Source organism: Myxine glutinosa, chromosome 7 (assembly GCF_964187855.1).
Source record: "Myxine glutinosa chromosome 7, kmMyxGlut1.1, whole genome shotgun sequence".
NCBI classification, from domain to species: domain Eukaryota; kingdom Metazoa; phylum Chordata; class Myxini; order Myxiniformes; family Myxinidae; genus Myxine; species Myxine glutinosa.
This window is the reverse complement of record NC_136267.1, coordinates 29,697,758-29,715,557: the sequence shown is the minus strand read 5'-3', so window position 1 is coordinate 29,715,557 and position 17,800 is coordinate 29,697,758. Positions and strand designations below refer to the sequence as shown.

Here is a 17,800-nt window from a genome sequence, read left to right as displayed (position 1 = left end):
TTCTCGACGAACATGGTGAGATGGGAGTAAAGGTGGATGTTCCACCGAGATGCCACCAATGCTCCCCAGAAGCTGGTTGAAGGTCTCTGTGGGTAGACCCGTCGGGAAATGTTGATTTTCAGGAGACGAAAACACCAATGCTTCGGAGTGATCCGAGCGATGTGAAAGGGCGAAAGAAAAGAAGTAGAAAATCTGTCGGGTTGTCATGAACAGTGATCGGGTGATGAAGTCGCACTCTGCTGATAGTCCCAAGGGAAACCAAAGAACAGTGAAGTAATGGATGTATCTGCTCCACTCGCGTCCTTTTAGCTCAACACCCCTCGAGAGCCCAAAGTCCACATAAAACCTCTTCTTCTTCACCCACGTGCTTCGTCCTCACGTCCTAAGAGTTCATTGGTTGTTCCTGGTTTTAAGCCACGCCCGCTAGGAGCGCGTCAGTATGTGAGGAACAAGCTTGGTGATTGCTTCTGCCTGCACCGTCTATTCATGGAGAAAATGATGCATGTAAGAAGACGACGAGTCACTACAACATGATGGGAAACATCGTGATTATAGCCATTTGGGCCAAAAAGAACAAAATCCTTCAAATTTTCGGGAGACACATAATTCCACGAAATGGTGAGTCACGTTATCCATTTGACAGTGCAATACTTACGTATCCTCTTCGTCCCGATGGGAGTAATATTACTCCCGATGCATTCGATCGTGTGTGTGTGTGTGTGTGTGTGTGTGTGTGTGTGTGTGTGTGTGTGTGTGTGTGTGTGTGTGTGTGTGTGTGTGTGTGTGTGTGTGTGTGTGTGTGTTTTTGAACAAGATATCTGGAAACGTTCTGAACGGATTTGGATGAAAGTTGGTGGGATGATTGCCCTTGGATAAGGAAGAATTGATTAGTTTTTGGTGAAGCTCAGGATATTATTCCGGATCCAGGAATTTTTTGAAGGATTTTATTACCATTGGAAGATAGGGCTCATTTTTTAAAAACATTATCTTCTATATATTCTATATTTAACATTGTGATATGAAAATAGTTTTCATATTTGTTGTAAATGTAGTTTAAACTCGTGGTATGCGTTAGAGCGGTGTATTGTTTAGCAGAGTCGTCTTCAATGTTCTTTTTTTTTCTAATAAAGTCATATTCTGTCATTTTAAAACCACCAAAGTGTGTATTAGGTTTCCCCGTTTCATAAAATTGATACATATAAATGTATCGTTTGATATGTATAATGCTTTAAAACTGTTTTTTTTTTGTTTTTTGTTTTTACCTCAGAAGAGATATCAACATTTACCTCAGCGAATGTCAATCGCGGTGTCAGTATTTGATGAACTTACTTGTACCCGACTGCAAAGCCTCTTGCCACTATTTTACCCATCACTATGGCATCAGTAGGTTAGGTAGTTGGTAGTAGGTAGGTGTAGTAGGTACCGTACCTAGTTCAAAATGACACCATTTGCATTCTGGATGAGATTAAAATTGATAAAATTTCCTTCTGGATTAATTCGGTGAATTCGGTCTCAACTTCGGATATTTCCGGCCGTGAAAAACTATCCCCGACGGCCGTGAGATTAAAAAAAAAAATTCTTCGTCAATTTTAGAATATTTGACGCCGTTTTCAGCCTCCGAAACGTGTAATAAGCTTTTTTGAAATAATTTTTGAAATGCTCGAATCTCATTGGTTCCGGTGTTTGGTGACGATTTTCGTTGAAGATAACGAGGTTGGTCTTAAAGTATTTTAATTACACATTAGAGGTGCATACGATTGTGAATCAAACAAAGACGGGTGAAACAAACTCCTATTGAACTTTTTCGCAAATTTTTTTTATGCAAACTTCCGCATCCAGTCGATGGCGGCCTCCATTGAGCGATTTGGTTTTAGAAATATTTTTTCAAATGCTCGAATCTCATTGGTTCCGGTGTTTGGTGACGATTTTCGTTGAAGATAACCAGGCCCGTGCGGGCCGAGGTTGGTCTTAAAGTATTTTAATTACAAATTAGAGGTGCAGAAGATTGTGAATCAAACAAAGACGGGTGAAACAAACTCCTATTGAACTTTTTTCAATTTGTTATGCATACTTCCGCATCCGCAAGATGGCGGCCTCCATTGAGCGATTTGGTGCGTCAAAGCTTCGAAATTCTCAAGCCAAGGGATCCAGCATAATCTGGCTTTTCAACATAATACGTACGCGTTCATTCACAACACCGGCTTCGTCGGCTACTAGTACCCGACTGCAAAGCCGCAATGAGCCGGCGAAGCCAAAGCCTCTTGCCACTATTTTACCCATCACTGTGGCATCAGTAGGTTAGGTAGTTGGTAGTAGGTAGGTGTAGTAGGTACCGTACCTAGTTCAAAATGACACCATTTGCATTCTGGATGAGATTAAAATTGCTAAAATTTCCTTCTGGATTAATTAGGTGAATTCGGTCTCGACGTCGGATATTTCCGGCCGTGAAAAACTATCCCCGAAGGCCGCGAGATTTCTAAAAAATAATTCTTCATCAATTTTAGAATATTTGACGCCGTTTTCACCCTCCGAAACGCGTAATAAGCTTTTTTGAAATAATTTTTGAAATGCTCGAATCTCATTGGTTCCGGTGTTTGGTGACGATTTTCGTTGAAGATAACGAGGTTGGTTTTAAAGTATTTTAATTACACATTAGAGGTGCATCAGATGGTGAATCAAACAAAGACGGGTGAAACAAACTCCTATTGAACGTTTTCTCAATTTTTTTAATGCAAACTTCCGCATCCGGACGATGGCGGCCTCCATTGAGTGATTTGGTTTCTGAAATATTTTTTTCAAATGCTCGCATCTCATTGGTTCCGGTGTTTGGTGACGATTTTCGTTGAAGATAACCAGGTCCGTGCGGGCCGAGGTTGGTCCTAAAGTATTTTAATTACAAATTAGAGGTGCATAAGATTGTGAATCAAACAAAGACGGGTGAAACCAACTCCTATTGAACGTTTTTCAATTTGTTATGCATACTTCCGCATCCGCAAGATGGCGGCCTCCATTGAGCGATTTGGTGTGTCACAGCTTCGGAATTCTCAGGCCAAGGGATCCAGCATAATCTGGTTTTCAACATAATACGTACGCGTTTATTCACAACACCGGCTTCGCCTGCTATAAAGACTTAGGTGACTTATAAGTGTGACCAGCATGTGCATGGGATTCTTCCCAGAAGAATGAGTGGTCGCATTATCTTGTACGACTTAAAATGAGCGAGTTGTGTTTTCACGTTTGGGCCGTTTTACATGTTGTATCCCTAAGGAATGAAACGAACGTTTTTCTGGCTTACAATTTTATTTGAAGTCACACATGCCTCAAACTACACTCACTTATATAGAATTGAATGCTGAATCCGAAAATATAAGTGAAATTGCCTTGTTTTTTTAAACATTATCTTCTATATAAATATATATATATATATATATATATATATTGTTACTGATCGCGGTTTAGATGTTATGATGGGCCGAGCGGATGGTCCAACCGCGACCGTTACAGGATCCCCGACTCACCCGATTCACCCAGAACTTTGGCCGTATCGCACCGCAGCTGCCCAATCTGGGAAAAGACTAAAACGACGAAATGCAAAGAGGAAAAGGAATAAGACGAGAAGACGGACAGAAGAGTAATTGGATTTATTGTACACACACAAGCAAAAAGGAGCAATCAAGTTTATTTACAACACATAAGACGCAGGTGACACAGTGCAAATACTAGCTTATACAGACTTAATTAACCCAGGGACAGAACAAACAAAACAAACTCACGTACACAAGAAGGGTGGAAAGGCAGGAGGTGGATGGCTGGAGGGAGAGGAAGGTCCAAGGGGGTCCTGCAGCACGATCGGCGCGTTTAGCAGCTGCCGTTCCTTCACGGCCTTGCTCAAAACCGCCGTTCAGGCCCCAAGCTGCTGTTGTGGCTGCTGTGGACGTCGCGTGCTTTCCCAAGACTTGTCCGACTCGTCTGGTCCAACCCCTCAACTCTTTCTTGGTCCACTCACTCTTTACCACCGACTCCTCACCGCAACCAACACAACCACTGACCACCACCACCGACTCCTCACTGCAACCAACACAACCAACTGACCACCGACTCCACTGACTGACTCTGACTGACTCACACTCACGCCACTTGCGCGCGCGCCTTTTATAGCGCCTCTAGCGATCAAGCCGCCGGCCTTCAGGATACGCCCATCGGTGTGCTCACCTCGGCCCTGGTTGGTCATGCGACCCTCTGGCTCCCCCCTTGATGACGACGGGCGGCACTTGTTCAATGGTGGTTTTGGAGGGGAGGTAATTGGCAATCGAGGCTCGGCAATGACGAAAGGGGATGTGAATGAAAGGGGATCTATTCTCTTTCACTGGTGCAATGGAGTACTTCAATTAATGGGAGACACAGCCTTACTCTAAAACACAGAATAAGAGATAACTATCAAACAGGGGTATTCTATTATTTGGCTGACGTGTATGCTTGTGGACTAATTATGGGATGCCCTTTCACCTTTACACAGCTCCGGAGGCAGGGGGCGCAGAATAACCAATAATAATAATTTACACAATCAAAAAAATATACAGTCCTCATATCCGCAACAATATATATGAAGGAGCTGTGCTCCAACGCGAGTCGAAAGAATTGACGCGACCAAAGACGGAAATTCGTCCGAGTTGCTTTATTGCACGTATCAAACTCGGGTACTCTGAAAAGCCCGTTTATCGGGCAGCAATATATATACACATTTATGCCGGAGCGTTTGCCCGGGAAAAGCGAGACCGGGCATGCCCGGGTGTCAAGGGCGAGTCCTGGAAAGGCGAGTCTGGACCTGCCCGGGCGTGCTGGACGAGGCCTGGCAAGTCGAGAGCGGGCATGCCCGGGCGTTGTGGGCGAGCCCTGGAAAGGCGAGAGCGGGCATGCCTGGGAAAGACGAGACCGGGCGTGCCCGGGAGGTTCGGGCGAGCCCGGGAACAGCGAGTTCGGGCATGCCCGGGAGAGATGCGTCTGGGCCCGTCCGGACGAGCCCGGCATGGCGATTGCGCCCTGGCCGCGTCCTGGCAGGTGCAAGGCGATTGTGTACACCCAGCGGTAACCGCTACACACGCCCCTCCAGAATCGAACTGCACCGGCAGGGTCAATTTAAGGGGGGTCCGGATGACCCGGCCGAAGCGACCCCTGGAGGGACGTGGGGGGGGGGGGGGTCCGATGTGGTGGTGGGTGGTCGAGCGGGGGCAACTGTGGACGGGGGGCGGCCTCACCGCGGAGGAAGGGCCAACCGTGGTGGTCAGTCGACGTCCACATGTGCCGGTTTGAGGCGGTCCACAGAAATCCGGTCCGACCGGCCGCCGAAGTCGACGACGAATGACTTGTCGCCCCGTCGCAGGACCCGGAAGGGCCCGTCGTACGGCGGCCGGAGTGGCCCCCGGTGCGCGTCATGATGCACAAAGACGTACTCCAGTGTGCAAAGCGCCGGGGGGGACGTAGGACTGGGGGCCACCGTGGCGGGACGTTGGCACGGGGGCAAACCGCCGGGCGGCCTCCTGGAGGTCTGAGCGCTGGCGAGCGGCGGACCAGGGACTTGTAGCGTCGGGCACGAACTCGCCCGGGACGCGGAGCGGCTGGCCATAGACGAGCTCGGCGGCTGACGCCCGGAGGTCCTCCTTGGGGGCTGTGCGGAGGCCCAAAAGGACCCACGGCAGCCGGTCGGCCCAACCGTCGTCCTGAAGGCCGGCCATGAGTGCGGCCTTCATGGAGCGGTGAAACCGCTCGCACAACCTGTTGGCTTGGGGGTGGTAGGCCGTGGTGCGGTGCAGAGTGACTCCCAACGAGCGGGCGACCGCGCCCCAAAGTTCGGACGTGAACTGTGGGCCGCGGTCGGACGAGATGTCCGCCGGTGCGCCGAAACGCGCGACCCAGGTGGTGATGAACGCCTGCGCCACGTCGGCGGTGGTGGTGGAGGTGAGGGGCACGGCCTCCGGCCACCTGGTGGTCCTGTCCACCATGGTGAGCAGGTGGGTGAACCCCCGCAATGGGGGCAGGGGACCCACCAAGTCCACGTGGACGTGGTCGAAACGCCGTTCAGGCACGGTGAAAGGTGCCAGCGGGGCCTGGGTGTGGCGGTGGACCTTGGCCCGCTGGCAGGCCGTGCAGGCGTTGGCCCAGTCGCGGACGTCCCGTCGAAGGCCGTGCCAGATGAAACGCGCCGACACCAGCTTCTGAGAAGCTTTCCGGCCCGGGTGACAAAGGCCGTGGATGGAGGCGAAGATGCGGCGCTGCCAGGTAACGGGCACAATGGGGCGAGGCTGGCCCTGGGAGACGTCGCAGAGCACGACAGTGTCCGCGAAGGGGATGTCGGCCAGGCGGAGGCCCGTGTCCGCCGCCCGGAGGGCCTGCACCGAGGTGTCGGTGGTCTGGTCGGCCGTCATGAGCGCGAAGTCCACGCCGAGGTGGACCGCGTTCGCGCTGGCCCGAGAAAGACAGTCGGCCACGGCGTTGTCTTTGCCGGCGACGTGCCGGATGTCCGTGGTAAGTTCCGACACGGCGGAGAGGTGGCGCTGCTGGCGGGCCGACCACGGCTCCGTGACTTTGGCCATTGCGTAAACCAATGGCTTGTGGTCGACGAAAGCCGTGAACGGGCGGCCCTCCAGGAGGTGGCGGAAATGGCGAATGGCCAGGAATAGACCGAGGAGGTCGCGGTCGAACGTGCTGTATTTTAACTCGTTCGGCCGGAGTTGCCGGCTGAAAAAAGCGAGTGGCTGCCAAACCCCATCCACCCATTGTTCATGGACGGCGCCCACCGCGTAGTTGGAGGCGTCCGTAGTGAGGGCGATGGGCGCGTCGAGCACCGGGTGAGCCAGCAGCATTGCGTCGGCGAGGGCCCGCTTTGCGCTCGCGAATGCCGCGTCCATGGCCGCGGACCAGACGATGTCATGCTTGGCCGGCTTGCACCGGAGGGCCTCGTAAAGGGGCTGCATGAGCTGAGCAGCGCGGGGCTCGAATCGGTGATAAAAATTCACCATGCCGAGGAACTCTTGTAGGGCCTTGATGGAGCGGGGACGCGGGAACGTGGTGATGGCCTCGACCTTGGTCGGCAGCGGCACGGCCCCGGTCTTGGTGATGCGGTGGCCAAAAAAGTCAACGGTCGTCGTGCCGAAGTGGCATTTGGCCGGGTTGACAATTAAGCCGTGCTCGCTGAGGCGACCGAACAGTGTTCGGAGGTGGAGGAGGTGCTCGGCGCGGGACGTGCTGGTGACGAGGATGTCGTCCAGATAGACGAAAAGAAATGGCAGGTGCGCAGCACGCCATCCATCAAGCGTTGGAATGCCTGGGCCGCGTTCTTGAGGCCAAACGGCATCCTCAAAAATTCGAACAGGCCGAACGGCGTGATGACGGCCGTCTTCGGGACGTCGGCCGGCCGGACAGGTACCTGGTGGTATCCCCGTATCAGGTCAATTTTTGAAAATATGACCCGTCCCGCCAAACGGGCGGAAAAGTCCTGGATATGCGGGATCGGGTACCTGTCGGGGGTGGTAGCGTCGTTGAGGCGGCGGTAGTCGCCACACGGGCGCCATCCGCCCCCCGGCTTTGGCACGATGTGCAGTGGTGAGGCCCACGCGCTATCGGAGCGCCGCACGATGCCGAGGCGCTCCAACGTGTCGAACTCGGCCTTTGCCACGGCGAGCTTGGCCGGGTCGAGGCGGCGGGACCTGGCGTAGACCGGCGGGCCCGTAGTGGGTATTTGGTGCTCGATCCCATGTCGCACTGCGACGGCCGAAAACGTCGGCCGCGTGAGGGCCGGGAATTCCATGAGCAGGCGAGCGAACTCGTTCGCCGTCGGGAGGGCACATGCCAGTTCGGTCGGCGTGGAGCTGCTCATCGTACACGCCAGGGAGCTGACGGTCTCGGCGTTGACAAGGCGACGTTGTTTGACGTCGACCAGCAGCCCGTGCGCGCAGAGGAAGTCGGCGTCCAGCAAAGCCATGGGGACGCTGGCGGTCACAAAGGTCCACTGAAAGCGCTGGCTGCCGAAGCAGAGGGTGACGTCGCGCGGGCCGAAAGTGCGTATGGCCGATCCATTAGCAGCGACCAAAGAGGGGCCGCAAACGGCGTTCCGCCTGTCCTGTTCGGAGGCGGGTATGACCCTCAGTTGGGCGCCGGTGTCACAAAGGAAACGCCGCCCGGACGCTTTGTCCTTAATAAAAAGCAATGCCCGAGTGGCCGGCGCTCATGGCTGGTAATGAACGCCGGCCCGGCCGTTTCCCGACTTGCCCAAAGTGCACGGGGGTCGGCATGTCCGAGCCTTGTGTCCGAACCTGGCGTGGTAATAACACCACGCCTGGTCAGGTGGAGGCCCCCGCCGTCGTGTTGGAAGCGGTCGGCGCGGCGTGGCGGCCACCAGTTGCACCGGCAGTTCGGCCTCCAACCGCGCAGGGCATGTGGGCGTCGTGGGCGTCGCCTCGGACGGCGGCGGGCTCCAGGTAGCCGCTCCGATGTGCTGGCCCGCCGAGGAGATCTTGTCGGCTTCCCTGGCGAGGGCGCGGGGATCTGTGATCGACGTGCCAGCCAGGGCGAGGTGTACCGGGTGAGGCAGCTGGCGAAGGAACAGCTCGCGGAACAGAAAATCCGGAGAGTGCTCACCGAGCAACGAGAGCATGTAGTCCATGCGCTCGGACGGGCGCGTGTCGCCGAGCTCGGGCAGGTCGAGCAGGCGCCGTGCGCGTGCCGCCGGTGAGGGCGAAAGCGTCGAGGAGGAGCGTCTTAATCGCGTCATACTTGTCAGCAGCTGGCGGGTGCTCGAGGAGGCTCAGGGCGCGGGCCGCGGTGGCGGAGCCGAGCGCTGCCACGACATGGTGGAAGCGGGTGTCGTCGGCGGTGATGCCTCGCAGGGCGAACTGGGAGTCTGCCTGGGCGAACCAAACAGCCACGTGAGCCTCCCAGAAGGTAGGCAGTTTAAGAGCCACTGCCGTATCCATGTTCGGGGTCACCAATGAAGGAGCTGTGCTCCAACGCGAGTCGAAAGAATTGACGCGACCAAAGACGGAAATTCGTCCGAGTTGCTTTATTGCACGTATCAAACTCGGGTACTCTGAAAAGCCCGTTTATCGGGCAGCAATATATATACACATTTATGCCGGAGCGTTTGCCCGGGAAAAGCGAGACCGGGCATGCCCGGGTGTCAAGGGCGAGTCCTGGAAAGGCGAGTCTGGACCTGCCCGGGGGTGCTGGACGAGGCCTGGCAAGTCGAGAGCGGGCATGCCCGGGCGTCCTGGACGAGCCCTGGACAGGTGAGAGCGAGCATGCCCGGGCGTTCTGGGCGAGCCCTGGAAAGGCGAGAGCGGGCATGCCCGGACGCTCTGGGCGAGCCCGGGAGGTTCGGGCGAGCCCGGGAACAGCGAGTTCGGGCATGCCCGGGAGAGGCGCGTCTGAGCCCGTCCGGACGAGCCCGGCATGGCGATTGCGTCCTGGCAGGTGCAAGGCGATTGTGTACACCCAGCGGTAACAGCTATATATATATATATATATATATATATATATATATATATATATATATATACATATATATATACATACATACATACATACATATATATATATATTGTTACGGACACGACTTATTAAGATGTTATGCTGGGCCGAGCGGAATGGCCACCGTGTTCGCACAAGTTACCCGATTATACTCGAACGTTGGCCGAATCGCGCTACGCTAGATCAATGAAGGAAAGGACACAACGGCTGGGTTAAATGACACGACACCAGTGTACAGTTCTCAAGACCTCCGGAGGAGGATATAATATGGGATATGCAGAACGTTTAGATTACAAGGCACAAGAGGTACAGCACAGAAAGGTGGGCACTTATACACGGTCTTATCTAATTCCCGACAGACCACAGACAAACGGGACAAGACTGACTCACACAGGGATTGATGGCAAGGAAGGGCAGAATCGATGGCTCAAGGTGCACCTTGGCTCAGGGGCAGAATCGACTCGGTCCGGTCCAAAGATGCGGGTAGGTATTGTCGCGCTGGAGGTGGCGTCTGTTCTCCTTCGTAGCTGAGGCGCATCTGACGTCACCTCCGTCTTCCTGCGCATATCCAGCGGGGAGTGACACACCCTCGGCTCGTTAGCTCCGCCCCAGATGGAATCGGTCCGCCGCTTCTTATTGGGTGCGGGGGGTTACCGGGCTCCGCCCTTGACGAGGAGCTGACAGTCAGCCCCTGAGTGGAAACCCCGTCGGAGCACATGGTCAATGGCGGCTAACCAAGCCGGAGTGAGGACGCGCACTCCCCGCGCCGCTGTTGTTGTTGTTGGTGTTGTTGTTTCATGGGGAAGAGATGCGGGGAGGTATGGGGAGGTCCTAAACTTACTACTGGTGCCATACAATCACATTCTGGTGCAACGAAGAGTCAGAATTAATGGAAACGAGTCCTTAACTGACATAGACTAAGAATAACTAGCAAGATGTCCTATAGTTGTCTACGTGAGATGCGGTGAACCTGGGCACGACATTTAATGGGGGAAAAAGGGGACTACAGAGTGTTGTTTACAGACAATGGGACTAGGGAATGGGGAATGGGGGATTGGGGATAGTTGGGGAGTATTGGGGAAATAGGGGAATATTTACAAGCGGATATGGATGGAGGCCAAATCCCATATCCGCAACAATATATATATATATATATATATATATATATATATATATATATTTATATATATATATATATATATGTGCAGTGTCTGTCGTGTTGTCACTGAACTACTCCCTCAAACTTTTGTGAAATCGTCTTCCAACTTGACCCACGGCGGGAGTATGCTCTCTACAAATTCATTGTATAACTAGAACGCCACTCAGTAAAGTCGAAGCTCTATTAATGGCTTACCTATCAGAGTTATCTTCTAGTTATGTTCCAGGGAAGCTTGTGAACTCTCACCAATCATCATCTCACCATGATCGAGCTATCTGCTATGGGAAGGTGTGGGTCATGACGGCTGACGGGAGGGGCGGAGCTTGGGAGAGGAGCGGGGCGGAGCTTAGGAGAGGGGCGGGGCGGACGTGAGTGGGGAAGGGGACGTGTATGATTGCGTGGGTCGTTGACGTGCGGGCACCGTTTGTCTCTGGTTGCGTCGGTGATTTCGTGAGGTAAGAATGACGAGCTTGGGTGAGGGATTACGGTTGCGAAATCGCCCATAGGGCTCGGTCGTTATTTAACTGTAAGGGTTTTTCGGGCCATAAGGTGAATCATTGGTCTGTTTGTGCATCCGAGAGAATAACGTCCGCCTCGATCGGGCCTATAGTATGACGTAACGGCGCTGCTCGAAATATACATTACTTCCGTGTACGCTGGTGTGACGCAGTACGGCCGGACAGCGTTGTACTTGTACAGGTTGGTGAAACTGTAATTGTAAAACACGAACACGGTGGTGCAGACGGTTAGACCGCGCAGTCTAACCATCCGTGTCATCTTGTGCGGACAAGTAATCATGGTTTCGGACGTGGTCTCTGTAGACGTAGTCTGTTATTTATTTTATTTTATAATTAAATATACAGTATATCATAAATCATGTATTTGTCATTGTGTCCACCGGCTTGGCTGACGTCCACGCCCGCTTGTCTGTACGTGTGTCGTGGACCAGGCTCCTTGTCGGCTTGTCTGACGTCCAGGCCCGCTTGTCTGTACGTGTGCCGTGGACCAGGCTCCTTGTCGGCTTGGCTGACGTCCACGCCCGCTTGTCTGTACGTGTGCCGTGGACCAGGCTCCTTGTCGGCTTGTCTGACGTCCAGGCCCGCTTGTCTGTACGTGTGCCGTGGACCAGGCTCCTTGTCGGCTTGGCTGACGTCCACGCCCGCTTGTCTGTACGTGTGCCGTGGACCAGGCTCCTTGTCGGCTTGTCTGACGTCCAGGCCCGCTTGTCTGCTGATTGTCCGTTCAGACGTTCACCTGTCGCCTTGTGTTGTCTTCCTGTGTATTTTGTCTCGGGTCTGTCCCAATCCCTCAAACACCAGGCCATTCTTTCCGTGTGCACTTTGTCCACTTCCATCACATCTCCACCTGAACTCTGGGCTCCGCGGATGGATGGATTTATTTTATGATGACGATGAATGTCATGGAGTACGGACAGCACTTTTATCTGGTTTTATTCTGTTTTGACAATACACGACATATGTGCAATAATTTTTACGAGGATTGTATTTTACAACGTATTTATTGTACAATTTGTTTACCTTTCATAAAGCAGCTAAAACTTTGAACAGGTATGGTTTTATTCTTAACTTCTTGTGAAAGTGAAAATCTTCAGAATGGACGTGTTTCTTTTCTGCTGAGAAGTAGGAATACGGTAACAGGTTGCCATCAGTCGTTGGGGGCAGGACACGGTCCCTCGTGCCGGAGGAGCAGCCCCTCAGTCCGGAGGCGGAGGAGCGGCCCGCGGCCCCTCAGTCCGGGGGTGGAGGAGCGGCCCGCGGTCCCTCAGTCCGGGGGCGGAGGAGCGGCCCGCAGCCCCTCAGTCCGGGGGCGGAGGAGCGGCCCGCGGCCCCTCAGTCCGGGGGCGGAGGAGCGGCCCGCGGCCCATCAGTCCGGGGGCGGAGGAGCGGCCCGCGGCCCCTCAGTCGGGGGGCGGAGGAGCGGCCCGCGGCCCCTCGGTCGGGGGGGGCGGAGGAGCGGCCCGCGGCCCATCAGTCCGGGGGCGGAGGAGCGGCCCGTGGCCCTTCAGTCCGGGGGCGGAGGAGCGGCCGGCGGCCCCTCAGTCCGGGGCCAGAGGAGCGGTCCGCGGCGCCTCAGTCCGGGGCCAGAGGAGCGGTCCGCGGCGCCTCAGTCCGGGGCCGGAGGAGCGGCCCGCGGCGCCTCAGTCCGGGGCCGGAGGAGCGGCGCCTCAGTCCAGGGCCAGAGGAGCGGCCAGCGGCGCCTCAGTCCGGGGCCGGAGGAGCGGCCCACGGCTCCAGTGGTCAAGCCATCAACATTGCTGGCAACCGGCCTCGACTATGGAGTTGTTGAAATTGACTTGGACCTACAGGGTATGTGGATCCGCAGATGGAGTCTTCGTCGGATTTGGTGTCAGTGGCGTCATTATATAAATTTCATTTAAAGCTGAAGCTTGTCCTTGTAGCCTTTGTTTACCCATATTTCCCCTCTCCTTTTTATACTTACAACCATCCTCTCTCTAATTCAAACTCTCCACCCTCACCAAGATGCTTAGGCCCGATCCACCCATTGAGGATTTGCCTGGGATTACATTTTGTATTGTCACGTCAGGGAGTCCTGCCAACACAAGCCTTCTGCGCCGGAGGTCTAAGTCCTCTGCGAATGACCAAACAATCTTTATACCAAGTTGCTGCGAGCAGATAGCGCTTATGTTCCTATCCACACTCTTATAACAGGAGTCTGTATTACATTTGGACATTTACCCAAGGCTTGTCAATATGGATGAACCAGGCGGGCTGTCCTGCATGCAGCAGTCGGAAGGTGGGAAGAAGCTCTTTATATTTTAAATGGTTTATTTGTATGGAATGAGATATGCAGTCACACGTTTGGCACACAAGACAATGTAAAGGGGGTGGGGAGAGGGACACAAATTTATTATAGAACACCTTACCCTCCGCAGTCTTGAGAGCAAAAAAGGACATGGGCATGGTCTGCGAGAAGCAAATTTGATTGCTCAAGATCTAAAACGCAATGATATTTTGTCCAGGTACTGCTAAACTAAAGGTTTTTGAAAGTGCCAATAAGGTGATTTGTGTTCTACAGTGTTCAGGTATATAATTCAATTAAAATAAAATAAAGATTTTAAAAGTTGTAAAAACATTTTTTGTAGGTTTACCACCATTGATGCAGCGTCTTTTACACCACCTTATTTCACACGTTGCATTAGTTCTTCGTGCCTGTTTGTGTCCTTTACGACGTCCTTGAAGCAGGACGTTTCCTCTTTGGAATGATTTTCAATTTTGTTTGACTGCAACTGACGGCTACAGAGCCAAAGTACCACTATGCTACAGGTTATTTTTAATTTGTGTTCAAAATACAACATTCAATTGAAACTACATTTTTCCTTGATCATAAACTGTCATTTGGTCAGACAGACAGACAGACAAACAAGGTGTCCCAATTCTTTAACCCCGTATTTGCTTTGCGCGTGGTGAAAATACCATTCTATGATGGATGCTCACTGCCTCCTGATGCACATGTGTATTACATACAACCTACACTACTGGTCAAAAGTTTTAGAACACCTCAATTTTTCCAGTTTTTATTGAAATTTATGCAGTTTCATGTCTCAATGTACTCTGAAATTAAGCATGGAACAAATAAACAATTGGAGATAAAAAAAGAAATCATAGAATCGTTTTGTTTAACAAAATTTAATTTAAAATTTTGACTCGGCAAAGTAGCCACCTTTTGCAGATATAACCGCCGAACACACTCGTGGCATTCTTTCTACAATGGAAATCAAATATTGTTCGGGAAGTTCTTCCCAACACTGTTGCAGAAGTTCCCACAAATGTGTTGCACTTGGAGTTTGCTTTGCTTTCACCCTTCTGTCCAGTTCATCCCAAACCAGCTCGATGGGGTTTAGGTCTGGCGACTGCTGGCCATTCCATGATTTGAAGCCTACCATCTTGTTCTTTTCCTCGAAGGTAGTTTTGACATAGCCTGGAGGTGTGTTTAGGGTCATTATCTTGCTGTAGGTTGAACCCCTGACCAACTAGACGTATACCAGAGGGTATTGCATGGCGTTGCAAAATGCTGTGTTAGCCCTTTTGGTTCAGGGTGCCAATCACTCTGTGCAAGTCACCGACTCTGGATCCAGCAAAAGAGCCTCAGACCATCATACTTCCTCCTCCATGTTTGACATTTGGTGTCACACACTGAGGAACCATCCTTTCGCCTACTCGGCAGCATACAAAACCCTGCGCGATCAACCAAAGATTTCAAATTTTGATTCATCGGTCCATAAGATCTTCTTCCAGTCTTCAGTCGTCCACTGGCGGTGCTTCATGGCCCAGGCAAGCCTCTTTTTCTTATTTTGCCATCTTAGCAATGGCTTTCTTACTGCCACTCGACCTGTCAAACCTGCAGCTCGAAGTCTTCTCTTCACAGTTGAAACTGAGACTTGCTTACTTCGACCAGTGTAAGCTGTGCTTGGAGCTGTTGTCCTGTGAGCCGCCTATCACGCAAGCTGTTGATTCTCAGAAACTTGTCTTCTGATTCTGTTGTGGCTTTGGGTCTGCCAGACCTCTTCCTATTAGTTTCCTCCAGTTTCCAAGTGCCTTTTGATGGTGTAGGAAACGGTACTCACTGACACCTTGGCTTTCTTTGCAATTTCTCTCAAGGAAAGACATACACTTTTGAGGGTTATATTGGTCTGTCTGTCTTCCTTTGTTAATTGCCTTTTTCTCACCATTATGATAGCAATATACTACTTCCTGCAGTGCAATATTGTCCAAATAATGCTTCAGAGGGTGTAATAACAGTCTGTTCCAACACTGCATTTATAGAGACAGGGGGTTTGTAATCAAGTAATCAGCAGAGGTTGGGACACCTGTAGGAATTGTTTGCATCAACTTTCAAGGCTTAATTTACTTACATTGCTGCAGAACAGCTGTAGTTGTTAACCCATTACTTGTTCCCTGAAGAAGGCCTTTTTTTAAACAATATCACTGTGCAATTTATGTTGTTTTCCCGTTTTTGCTAAGCTAAACTTTTTTTTACTTTTTTTTTACCTCGAACAGTTAACTGCTTACCTTTGTACCATTTGAGGTTATTCACTGGACTTGAATTGCTTAAATTTCAAGAAAAACTGGAAAAATTGAGGTGTTCTAAAACTTTTGACCGGTGGTGTACCTATGACGTGTCCCTCGTGCCGGTGCAAATATAACCTACTCTAGCACATGGTCCATACTATTCTTATCACAATTTAGCTATGTGCCCGTCCCTATTCCGTTTACACAATGCTCAAGATCATACCACTGTGGTGGGGGGGGGGGGGGGGTATGGAGGAGGGAAATAGGGACATTGGGTGAGGTGGACTAACAAAAGATGGTTTTTAATTTTGTAAAATTGACTGTGGAAACTGATAGACAAATTGCACAACAAATCTGTTGCTCAAGTGTTACACGGCCTTCATTCCTGATAATGTGAAAGACACATTCAAAATAATCAGTTTGTTTTTACACATGTGCATAACCCTTGTCCTGTTTTATTTTCTACACGCATTGTGGTATATTTCACGTTTGTTTTGTCATACATTAATTATCAGATGAAATTTATTTTTTAACAGACTTTTTCAATCCAATTTCAAGCTCTCTGGTTTACTTGCATAACAATGACAAAGCATTGACACCAGATCGAAGCACTTCATGGATGATGAGCTCAGCACTTCATTGTTCAAGTATATAATTCAAGTCAATGAAAATAAAGATTGTAAATGTCATATAGAGAAACTAATTCTGGGTTTCACCACACTAATTCCACAACTAATTCAAACTAATTCTGTAGATTACACCACCCTATCTAACACGTTATATTAGTTATCCGTGCCTGTTGTTTGTGTCCGTTATGACGTTCTTAAAACCAGTAAGTTTCCTGTTTGGAATGATTTACAATTTTGTGTGACTGCCTGACAGGCAGAGTAAAAATTGTTATGATCTCCCTCCTCTGCACATGTGTGATCCGGGCGAATTCACAGCCAGAGCCAAAGTATTGTTAAACTACAGGTTTGTTTTCCAATTTATGTTCAAAATATAATTCATTTTAAATTAAGTTGTTCCTCTATCATGAATTGATGTTTGTAAACAGACAGACAGAAGTTAACCAATTGCTTAACCATGTTTTTTTTGCTTCGTGTGTGTGGGGTAATAACATATTGTTGCAGTTGTGCCATAAAGGCAAACCCCCTATAGTCAATTGCACGACAACATGTAGCCTGCAGTAGTTAGTTATGTCTTATTGAATGTAAAGATTAGCCCTTTCCCATTGTGTAGTAATCAAAACCAAATATGCGTTGAAGTTAGACAGGATTTCAAACCTCCGTGTGGTTCGGGGAAGCCATTACTATGAGCAGGAAGGCGTGGCCAAAAGCACGGCCCATGTGACCAATGGCGAGCCGGGAACCAGTCGCCATGATGCGACAAGCCTCAGCCAATGGGAGGTTGTGGAACATTTTTGCATCTGGTCTGGTATGATCTGGTAGAAAGCCCACGCGGATCGCAATTTCATCCTCTTGCCTTGGATTTCGCCACGAGGACGACATTCTCTTTGCCTTGGATTTCGCAGCACCGAGGACACACCTGAGCTCTTGCCCTTTTCGCCACGCCCACGACGAGACCTTGCTTGCTTTTTCGTTCCTCCCACGACATGTGTTTGGCCTTTGTGTTCTTCGTCGACACCGATCGTTCTTCGTCGACACCGATCGTTCTTCATCGATCTCTCGCTCTGATCAGGCTGACCTGCAAGCATTGGCTTCTCCCATGACTCACCTGAGCCAAAGTTTGTCTGCCTGCGTGGCAGCTTGTCCCACCTGTGCTAAGTTCGTCCGTGCCAACTTCGAGGCGGCGGTTCGTCTTTCGGACCTGACCTCGTCCAGGCTGCACGTGAGGACCGAACTGCGCACACCAGACCACGTGGCCAATTGCGAGGCAATCCCAGCACGTACAATAAGAACTCGAACTTCCCTTCTAGTCCGGTACGCCCTTAACCAGAGTGTTATTCCCTGAGTGTGTCAGAGTGTGAAGGCGCCAATGGGGTTTATTATGATAGCTGTAAGAATTGATAAGCTGTATATTTTGTCTATTTTCTGTGCCTTCAAAATAA

The 17,800-nt window shown here is 51.1% G+C and overlaps 1 protein-coding gene across 3 annotated transcripts in view; it reads left to right on the top strand.

Annotated features, from left to right (window-relative positions):
• The first annotated feature begins 11,042 nt into the window (after positions 1-11,042).
• PAM (peptidylglycine alpha-amidating monooxygenase) overlaps positions 11,043-17,800 on the top strand; it is a 115,992-nt gene continuing 109,234 nt past the window's right edge. Inside the window, exon 1 of one of the 3 annotated variants that reach the window (XM_068121979.2) lies at positions 11,043-11,136. The gene's annotated coding sequence lies outside the window, so the exon portion shown is untranslated. Of the gene's footprint in view, positions 11,137-11,257; positions 11,381-17,800 lie in introns of those variants that run through there. The other 2 variants (XM_068121981.2, XM_068121980.2) reach the window with 2 other exon arrangements.